This window comes from Rutidosis leptorrhynchoides, chromosome 3 (assembly GCF_046630445.1).
Source record: "Rutidosis leptorrhynchoides isolate AG116_Rl617_1_P2 chromosome 3, CSIRO_AGI_Rlap_v1, whole genome shotgun sequence".
Lineage (NCBI taxonomy): Eukaryota > Viridiplantae > Streptophyta > Magnoliopsida > Asterales > Asteraceae > Rutidosis > Rutidosis leptorrhynchoides.
The window spans coordinates 532,911,915-532,923,687 of record NC_092335.1 but is presented as its reverse complement, the minus strand read 5'-3'; positions in this window follow the sequence as shown (position 1 = coordinate 532,923,687).

Below are 11,773 nucleotides of genomic sequence, written 5' to 3'. Positions count from 1 at the left end.
CCACCAGAAAAGATCACTTTCCCTTACCTTTCATAGATCAAATGTTGGAAAGATTAGCCAGAAATAGTTACTATTATTTTCTAGATGGATTTTCCGGATATTTTCAAATTCCAATAGCACCCGAAGACCAAGAGAAAACCACATTCACGTGCCCTTATGGTACTTTTGCTTACAAACGCATGCCATTTGGACTTTGCAACGCCCCTGCAACCTTTCAAAGGTGTATGATGGCGATTTTTCACAACATGATAGAAGAATGCATGGAAGTTTTCATGGATGACTTTTCAGTCTTCGGTGATACATTTAAATCATGTCTAGTTAATCTGGAACGAATGCTAATTAGATGCGAAAAATCAAATCTAGTACTTAATTGGGAGAAATGCCATTTCATGGTTAAAGAAGGCATCGTTCTTGGACATAAAATTTCAAAAGAAGGAATTGAAGTGGATAGAGCTAAAGTAGATGTAATTGCTAAACTTCCACATCCCACCAATGTTAGAGGAGTTAGGAGTTTTCTAGGGCATGCCGGTTTTTACCGACGTTTCATAAAAGATTTTTCTAAAATTGCCACTCCTATGAATAAACTCCTAGAAAAGGATGCTCCATTCATCTTTTCAGATGAGTGTATCAAATCTTTTAATATTCTTAAAGATAAACTCACTAATGCGCCGATCATGATAACACCAAATTGGAATCTACCATTTGAACTAATGTGCGATGCAAGTGATTTTGCAATGGGAGCCGTTTTAGGACAAAGGATTGAAAAACGATTTCAACCTATATATTATGCTAGTAAGACATTACAAGGAGCACAAACGAACTATACAACTACTGAAAAAGTACTCCTTGCTATTGTCTTTGCTTTTGACAAATTTCGATCATATCTCGTTCTAGCAAAAACGGTGGTCTATACCGACCATTCTGCTCTTAGATACCTATTTTCAAAACAAGATGCTAAACCAAGATTAATCCGTTGGATCTTACTCTTACAAGAGTTTGATATTGAAATCCGAGATAAAAGAGGAGCAGAAAATCTCGCCGCTGATCATCTTTCTCGTCTTGAAAATCCCGAATTAGAAGTTCTAAATGAGTCAGCCATACAAGACAACTTTCCTGATGAATATCTATTGAAGATAGATTATAAAGAAATCCCATGGTTTGCAGACTATGCAAACTACTTAGTTTGTGGATTCCTTGAAAAAGGATTATCATACCAAAGACGAAAGAAATTCTTCAGTGATATAAAACACTATTTCTGGGAAGATCCACATTTGTTTAAAAGTTGTCCCGATGGAATAATACGCCGATGTGTATTTGGAGATGAAGCTAGTAAAATTTTAAACCATTGTCACACAGGACCAACAGGAGGGCATTATGGGCCTCAACTAACAGCAAGAAAAGTTTATGAAGCTGGATTCTATTGGCCTACAATTTACAAAGACGCACACCTTCTTTGCAAATCCTGTGATGCATGTCAAAGGGCCGGAAAAATAAGTCAACGTGATGAAATGCCACAAAATGTCATCCAAGTATGTGAAGTATTTGACATTTGGGGTATTGACTTTATGGGTCCATTTCCAAAATCTCATAATAATCTATATATACTCGTAGCCATTGATTATGTATCTAAATGGGCGGAAGCACAAGCTCTCCCAACTAACGATGCACGAGTTGTAGTCAATTTTGTAAAACGTCTTTTTGCAAGGTTTGGAACACCGAAAGCTTTAATAAGTGATCGGGGTACTCATTTCTGTAATAATCAACTTGAGAAAGTTCTTAAAAGATATGGAGTAACTCATAAAATCTCCACCGCATATCATCCACAAACAAGTGGACAAGTTGAAAATACCAACCGAGCTTTAAAACGTATTCTAGAGAAAACTGTAGGATCAAATCCGAAGGAATGGTCCATTAAATTGGAGGATGCACTCTGGGCTTTTAGAACAGCCTACAAAACTCCAATTGGAACCACACCTTTTAGACTTGTTTATGGAAAAGCATGTCATCTTCCAGTAGAAATTGAACACAAAGCATTTTGGGCCTTGAAGACATGTAATCTTGATTTACATGAAGCTGGACGTCTACGATTAAGTCAACTAAACGAATTAGAAGAATTAAGACATGAAGCATACGAAAATTCGTTAATCTATAAAGAAAGAACGAAGAAATGGCATGATAAAAGAATCAGAAGTTCAAAAGAATTTAAAGAAGGAGACAGAGTTCTTCTTTTCAATTCACGATTCAAGCTATTTCCTGGAAAATTGAAATCAAGATGGTCTGGACCATTCATAGTCAAAAGAGTTTTCCCATACGGAACGATAGAATTGATAAATTCAAATGGGATTGAATTTAAAGTTAATGGTCACAGAGTTAAACATTACATACATGGTCCGATGGAAGTCGACAACAAAGTTAATCACAATTTCGATACCACAACTAACTAAGTGTGGGGAGAATCAAGTCTTTAAAGGATAATATGTATTTCTGTTAGAGTTAGATTGTCTGTTTTCGTGTAGTTCTCGAAAATGGAACCCGAATGGTCTTTCCCTAGCAGACCCTAAAGAACTAGTCTTCTCCCCCCCATTCTGAATTTTTATTTTTTTAGGTTTTTACAAAATGAAGACTGCCTGTGAACTAAACCATGGTCTAATGCTACACGCTTTGATCACTAAAAGAAATAATGACATACTACCGAGTGAAATAGTATCAGTAATCAGAGAAAGAATGGACGGAGTTAGAAAAGAATCCAGATGCGAAGATAATAAGTTGCAATTTGGTAAAGGAAAATCAAAATTCGCAGCGAAAAGAAGAGCACGACACCTAGAACGATGTCACAAATGCGGAAAATGGTCACATGGAGGTAAATGTTCAAATAATCAAACCTATTCAAATACCGAATTTGTTACTTTATGCAGAGACGGACCGTTCATATGTTTAGAAGAAAAGACACTGAATGCTCGAGGTTACGCCTATGTAGCTATGGAAAACCAATTAAACCGACTATCTTATGAATGGGATAGATCATATAACTAAGAAATCTATTCCACAGGTATGTCTGTACAGTTTTTATTTTTATTTTTATTTTTAACCTTTTGATAATAAACGCTAATTTGTTCGCTAAAAAGTATTAAATTGGTATTGAATAAAATTAGGTTTGGCGACCGAAATTATTGATATCATTCAAAAATTTATTACATCACTGCGAAATTTAACGTTTATTATAAGGTATAAATATCTTTAAACAATCAACCCAAAATATTTCAAAAATTCGTCATGAGTTAAATTAGGTCTTGGAACCGAAATTACTTTACCGAAAAGAGGGGCGCATATTTTTGATAATATTTGATTGATTAAAGTGGGATAAAAAGACAAAAAGATTTTTAATTTTATTTTTATCATGTTTTTAAAATTAATATTTAAATCTTAAATTAATATTGTAAACTTTGTAAAAACAATATATTTAAAATATTTGAAAAATTAATATAAGTTTGATATGAATTTATGAATTTTTAAATTAAGTTTGGTGTGAATTTTTAATTTTTAAAATATTAATTTTTAATTTTATGCATTTCAAATTTTAAGTTTGGTATGAATTTTTAATATTAATTTTGAATTTTATATTTAAGTTGTGTGAATTTAAAAACAAAAATTTACTTTATCTCATTAAGTTAAAAATATGATTTTTAAAATTCGTCGTAAGTTGAAGACTAGGTCTTTGAACCGAAATTGCTTTACCCAAGGGAGGGACGAGAACTTTTATTATCATTGTTTTTAATCTTATTAATTTAAAGTATGCCAAAAACATTAAAAAACCCAAAAATCTTAGCTTTTAAAACAATCGCTACAAAAAGACAAATTTTAAAATTTTGTCGAGAGACGGACTAGGACATCGATCCGAAACGACCTCGTCCTAAATAACAAGGGAAACAAAATTTTAAAATTAATTTCTTAATTGTTTTCAAAAGTTAATGATTATAAAAAAAAAAAAAAAAAAAAAAACTCCGCGACTCGCGGAGTTTGGAGCTTAAATCTCCGCGAGTCGCGGAGAGACTAAAAACCGGAAAAAAATATAACTGCAGAACAGATCAGTCCCCAACCCAAAACAACAAAAACACAGCGAATTCTGCACGCGAAAAACCCGAAAAACACCCCCAAAAATCCCAATTTTTAACCATTAATCACCAAATTTTTTGCTAAAATCATGTTGAGAAGGATGCTATCTAAGAATTACTCAAGAAAACGGTAAATTTCTACACCTAAACACCATTTAATTCGAAATTTGGTGTTCTTGAGCTATTTTTTTCCCAATTTGATTTTGATGCTTTTTAGTGTAATTAAGCTTAAATTGTTTATGTATTATGCTTGTATAACCTAGATTGATGCTGTTTAACATGATTAGAAGCCTTAAACTTCAAATTTTGAATAATCTAGGATTTGTGTTCTTGAGCAAATTTGGGGCTTTTTGATATAAACAGGTTATGGCCGATTTTTGTCATGAATTGTTGCTAAATTGAGTAGTGTAACATGTCTAGGTAGTTAAATGATCCAAACTTTGAGCCTAAACATGATTTTGAGAATTAAAGTGGACTTTTTCAAGTCTAAAATTCATGAACTTGATTTTTGAAAGATAATGCCATTTGAGACTTGTTTAATTGCTAGTAATGATTATTTTGACATGTTATTTGAGTTGAATGCTTATGAACTTGGCGAACATTTTCGTATATGCTTATTTAAAAAAGTGTAGATTTGATAAAAATGTGAAAATGAGCTTAAGTTTGATATAAATTGATAATGTCATTGTAATTATTTTGATTGATGATTTTGCTGACACTAATGCATATTTGGATGCACAAAAATTGTGTTTGATGTGTTTTGCAGAATGAAAGGGGTGAATCTTCATCCCAAGCCCGCAATGCTCCTACTGAGAATTTGGAACAACAGGAGGTGGATAACTACTACAAGCAGGATGTACCTCATCCAGTCATGACCTTTTCCGATATGCATTTGGAAGAGTTGCACCCGAACCTGAGATTTGACAGACTTTGGATAGATTATCCAAAATATCAACGAGGTTTGCATACTCTTCATTCCAAGGTTGTTGAGGTACCGAGGGTCATAGAATGGGGACCCTTAGAAGCTGTAGAATTGGCCGGGCCAATTAGGGAATTACTTGTACAGAGGTATGGTAATTCTTCTTTTAATGACTGGATATGTTTATTCACCATACGCAGACCTGTATATAAAGTATGGTGTGAAGAATTGTTATGTAGTATAGAGTTGAATGATCGGGTAGCTAGTTTAACCGATCGTTCTTTTATTAGATTTTTGTTAGGCGGTTCGATGCGCCACATGTCTTTACTGGACATGGCTCAGGCTTTACGTATATATACGCCTGAGGAGTTAGCGTCTGCCGATTGTAGAGGATTGATACTAAACGGTAGAAAGATAGATGAAAATTTTGATACACACGGTGTGTGGAGTCAAATGACAAGCCATCACCGTTTCAAAGGGGGAAATTACTCTTATTTGGATATAGATAGAGCCGAATTAAGAGTGATACATAGGTTTTTAGCTAATTCGATTACACAAAGGGGTAAGAACAAAGAAAAAGTAAATGAACAGGATTTGTTTTACCATATGTGTATTCGAGACCCACAAAGCGCTGTAAGTATACCATATTGTGTGGGTTATTATTTATCAGCTATGGTTCGGGGGGATGCGACCACATAGCATAATAGGAGGTGGTATTTTTATTACTTTGATTGGTGAATATCTCGGTGTGGATATAAGTCGGGGGGGATTATTACTAGAAGAGCCGGAACATCGCGATACTATAGGTTTAAATGTATACCATGGTGCGAAAGTTTTGAAGAGGCGAAATAACGCTGCAGTACGATACCATGGTAGACATCCACAGGTGGAGAGAAACCAGCAACAAGGTAATGTAGGAGGGGGGAATGAGATGCAAGAAATGCATAGGTTTATAGCTTCTCAGGAATACGAAAATGCTAGACAGAGAGCATTTGAAGATTGGCAAGTTCATCAGAACCAGATCATAGCTCATTGCCAACATATAGGTAGAAACTATATTCCTACACCGAAACCCATCTTCCCTCCTTGGTCTATAGAGATGCAGCCACCATATCCTACGTATGACCCTGCCGAAGCATTCTATAGCACTTATGGTTATGCCTGGAACCCCTATTGGTACCAATATCATCCTTAGTTTACTTATTATTTTTTATTATTTTGTAATTTGTAATTATTGATACGTTTAATACTTTTGTTAATATTGTAATCATTTTTATAATTATCTAACTTTTATTCTTAGACTTTAATAATTTTTGAATGTGGGGTAATAGACCAAACTTCAAAAATATGTATATATGTTTGCAGTTTATCTTATGTACACAACAGGGTAAAACAACGCATTTTCAAAGACTGGCATTAAGTTCAGCAAAAGCAACTAATTTTGACGACAAGATGCAAAATATATGTGAAATAACAACAAGACGGAATGAACAAATGATGTGCACCATTTATCATTCAGCAAACAAACGCCAATATATTTGGAAACTTTGGTAAAAATTTAATCATTTTCACACAAATCACCCTCAATAATTTAAATTGTTACTGATTTCTTGCAAATGAGGGCATTGCAAGATCTTAAGTGTGGGAAAGGGTTAAATTCTTTCGGATTTTAAAATTTTTTACTTTATACACTTGGTTACCATTAAAAATACTAGTAAAGCAGTAGTTGTATTAGAATCTAGTGCTCTCTGAAAAAAAAGAAAAAAGAAATATGTGTGGGAAAATTTACCAAGTTATCTTAAACATATGTCACATATATCTGTAACAAATAACTGAAAATACTTTTGCTTTGGACTAAACTAAACTGTTTTTATAACGACCCTCATTTTTCCATTCTATATTTTTCCAATATTAAAAGCCCAAACAATATAATTAAAACTTAATGATTAAACTTTAATCAACAATTGTTAAGTGTTAAGAGTTAGAAAACATATTAATTAACTTTGTACAAAAATTGACAAGTTAATAAAAGATGAAAATAATAAACTGTTAGTCGACACTCACTGCTAATTAAAATTTATGCATTTATGTAATATTATAACTAATAACCTATAAGTAATAAATAAAAAGTGACATTTATATAAATAATAAAACAATTGGGAACTAAATATATACAAGTCATGAATTAGTAAAAAGAAAATAATACTTATCATGTAGTAAATGTAAAAATAATAATAATAATAATAGTAATAATAATGAGACTAAAAAAATCTTACATCCTTATGTTGACTAAAAATAAAGTGTAAACTAGTACATCCTTATGTTGACTAATTATAAATTAGTACCACCTATTGTTGACTAAAAATTATAAAACAAAATAAAATCATTAATTAGAACATCCTTATGTTGACTAACACTCTAATACTTGCACTATATAAACACCTAGTTTCTCATTCACAAATCACACCAAAATCCTCTCTCAAAAACAATCTCTCCCTCTCCCTCTCTTGTGGTATTCGGATCTTCAAGCTTGTTCTTCGTGTTCTTCAAGAATCTTCAAGGAGTTCTTCAAGATTTTCAAGGCTTTGATCTTCCATCTTCATCGTGTTCATCTTTTCTTTGTTAATTATCTTGAATCTTCAAAGGTATAACATAAACCCTAAACTATTTACATAAACTTTGATCTTTGATAATTCATATTCATATTATAAACTTGTTATTCATAAGTATATACATAAACACACCTAGATTTATATATACATATATACATGTAAAAAAAAATATTTATATATATATATATATATATATATATATATATATATATATATATATACATATATATACGAATTATATATACATATACATATTAAAACCTTAAACCCTAATTACACCTAAACTATAATTCTTAAACCCTAATTAATTAAACTCTAAACATTTATGAAACCCTAGGACATTAATTACTAAACCCTAGTTATTAATTACTACTTTAATTAACTAACCCTAATTAATGAAACCCTAATACTACTTATACTAGTACTTAACATGTATACACTATTACTATTACTAGCACCTATAACCTACTAATTATATTGTAGCACAAAAACATTTTGGGATATGTATTAGAGATGTATAGATCTTCGAACTTTCTTGACGAATGGTTTCTACGAGATTCTAGGCAGAGGGTTTGGATTTCCGATTTAAAGGGTCCTATGGCTCAAGCCCCTAGATCTAAATTAGCCATTCGAAGGGAAAAGGGTGATTGGAAGCTTATCTAATACGGCAAGTATCCTAAAATGGAAACACTCATAAAAGTAGAAACTCTCTAGTCATAGAAACTTAGTAAAATAAGAAACTTTCTAAAAATAGTAACTTACTAGGAATAGAAACTTAGTAAAACAAACTATACTTAAACACATACTTAAACTTAAACATGGGTAAAACACTTAACTACTCTTAAATGTCAATAGGTTGACTTTCCTGCTCACTCGTTCAACTCTCTATTCCGAGGAATAACTCTCTCTACTTACTAAGGTGAATTCATAGCCCCACTCTTTATTGCTAGCAAACTTATTTAACTTATTTGGGGTGAGACACATGCTGCTTTTACTATTTACAATTTAGACACAAGTACCAACTGCTAAAACTATGCTATACCCGGCTACGTCCGACTAAGTCCCTACAGTGATATTTTTAAGTGCTGCGGCATGCTTATTTATTGGGGGTAGGCCTATCGGGAGTAACGTCCCCGATACATTTGACTCAGTCTTTGTATTACTTGATAATGAAATTTAAACCGACAAGGACAGACACAACTTGTCATGGGGCAAACTTGAACGTTTAGTCTAAATATCACGCACTAGCATAACTTTTGGATCTGCAAGATCTACTTTTTGAACCTGCGGGAGATCAACTTTACAACTAAATCTTGTGGTCTAAAAACAACGATAACTACTTTTGTTAAACCTATGAACTTCACTCAACCTTTTTGGTTGACACTTTAGCATGTTTTGTCTCAGGTGCTGTTTGATTCAAGCTTTCTTATCTACTACTTATGTGATGCTACTTGGACTTAGGATCAAGAGATATCGCATTTATTACTTCTGCATATGAACAATTACTTTATCGTTATTTCCATTATTGTAACGACATTTCATTTTCCGCTGCGTACTCAATAAAGTTAAATTTTCTCATTTAGTATTGTTCTCGTATTATAATATGTTGGTTTATTTGATATTAGTAACGTTTCTTCCGGACCCTATTGGGAGGACGTTACAGATTGGTATCAGAGCATAACCAGGCTGTTATAGAGAACCAGGATTGCATTTTTATGTGTGCCTTACTTTCTAGCTAAGGTGCCTTAGCAATCTAGGAAACTATAACCTTTCCTGCCTTACACTTAAAGCACTTAGGATTGCCTTATAATCTTAACAATCATGCTTTACCAAACTTGACTTAAAGATTCTAATCAAAGTCTCTTTCCTAATGTAGGACTACAATTTTTCTTGACCATAGTGCCTTTAATTGTTGCCTTTAACTGTTAAATGCTACACTATACTTTAGAAACTTTACTTATCTTAGAATGCCGAGCTAATCTAAGAACTCTGCTCACTTTCCTGAGTACTATCCAATTACACCACCGCATCTAAATGCGACACAATGATTTAAGAAATTCTTGACATTCATAAGTCATCTATCATGGTTATGTGTATTACATATGTATTACATGAAATATTATCCATGATTTTGAAACTCTTATAATTGTTACTACTCACACACAAACGTATATAACTCCCTGTTATATCACGTACCTATATGCCTTATGCCTTTATGCATCGGTTTGTGAATCAAAAAATGTCATTGGGTTATCACAGTATACGAATTGAAAGTCTTTAATCAAAAGATTATTAGATTACATACTTATCACTTTATGATCTCGACATGTCATACTGCCATTATTAAAGTATAGACACATCATATCTTATTATATCTTATCGTATCTATCCCAATAGATTTTGTCTAACACTTTTCCTAAATTCCCTCCGTAAATTACGGAAATCTTTTTGCTATATACACGTATTCGAGGAGACGAATATATCATCAAGTATTCAACACTAATCTCATATCAAAAACCCTAATTCCAAACACATAATATGGATTCCTTGAACTGTTCGAGCTCCAATGGCAGTGTAACCGGAATGAACCAACCAATCAGCCATCATCTATTTTGGATGAATTGGGGATGGGTTCGTAGTAAACTTAATCAATGGAGACAAGAAGAAGGTGATCCCTTCCACCAACCGAATTCACCTCTTGGTGAAGAACCTGAAGCACTTACTGGCGAATCCGTTCGGAACACTATTTTCACCCTCATTTCCAGGATATCCAGTCATGAATATATAATATCTAAAATTTTAGATCTTATTCATCCACTTGTCCGAACCGCCAATCATCCCGGAATAATAGAAGAAGTCAACGAGCTTCGCGCTCGAGTAGTGGCTCTGGAGAATATGGTGCGAAACCTACGAACACCAGCAGCAGCACCAGCAGCATAACCAGTACCACCAGTACCATCGGCATCACCACCAACATCACCAGCTTCACCAACGACAACATCCGCATTCCACGCCTCAACATCACACTCAGTACCTCAAACATCAACATCATACGCCCCATAGATACCAAGGAATATTATTAATAATGAGTTAAGATGTATTGACTCATTCTTCCTGAAGAATTACATATGTATACTTTATATATATGGATTGGAACAATAATAAATCTTTTCGTACTAAGTTATTACGTGTGAATCTTAACTAGTATGTACTACATGGTTAATTCATATCACAATATGCTATGATGTACATCTTTTGTTAATAACTTAACAATCGTTAATCATTGCTTCAATGCAATAAACTCCATTTCGTAATAAACCAAGTGTATTACTCAAATACATGATTGATTGTATACTTTAATTTTCGATGTACTCGAAACTTTCTAGAAAATATCATTAGTGCCTTATGAATTTCACAAGAATTCCAAGAGCACCAACATCATATACCGAAGTATATCAATAACAATGAACGATGAAGTATTAATTCATAACCTCATTAGCGAAATATTTCACGACAATTATGAAATCTCTAAGGTTTTGGAGATTATTTATTCTCGTTTCAACAGCAAATCAAATGAGTTTAATATTATATTAGCTCATTAAAACCATGATTACATCTAAAGAATACATATATGAACGTATATCTTCTCTTTTGTACAAACTGTTAATTGTAAAAAATATTTTAACGGGTAGGTAAAACCCGAGAGATATTCATATCTCATATAAATATGTTACATTGTACATTCTTCCATTCTGATTCAGCAGTTGTTAACTATACTACTTACATTCACATGATATATGTATATGTTCACTAAAGAAAAACCATTTTCATACAAATTCAGTTACATACTCTGATTTTGACATATCGGAACTTAAGTAAAGCTTTAGCAAGTGTTATCTTCCTAAAGATCACTACATTCATGAATTAAATTCATTCGTATTCTATGATGAATTATCAAATCAAACCACCGATCTTACCATTCCTTACTTTTGAAAATCACAACATTTCTTCATCAACCGTTAGATCCATTGATGGATGCATCTTACGCTTAAACACTTCAAATTTAAAATTCTTGAAAACATCCTTTGAATCTTGACGATCACAATCAGCGTTTAATCATCTAAAAATGA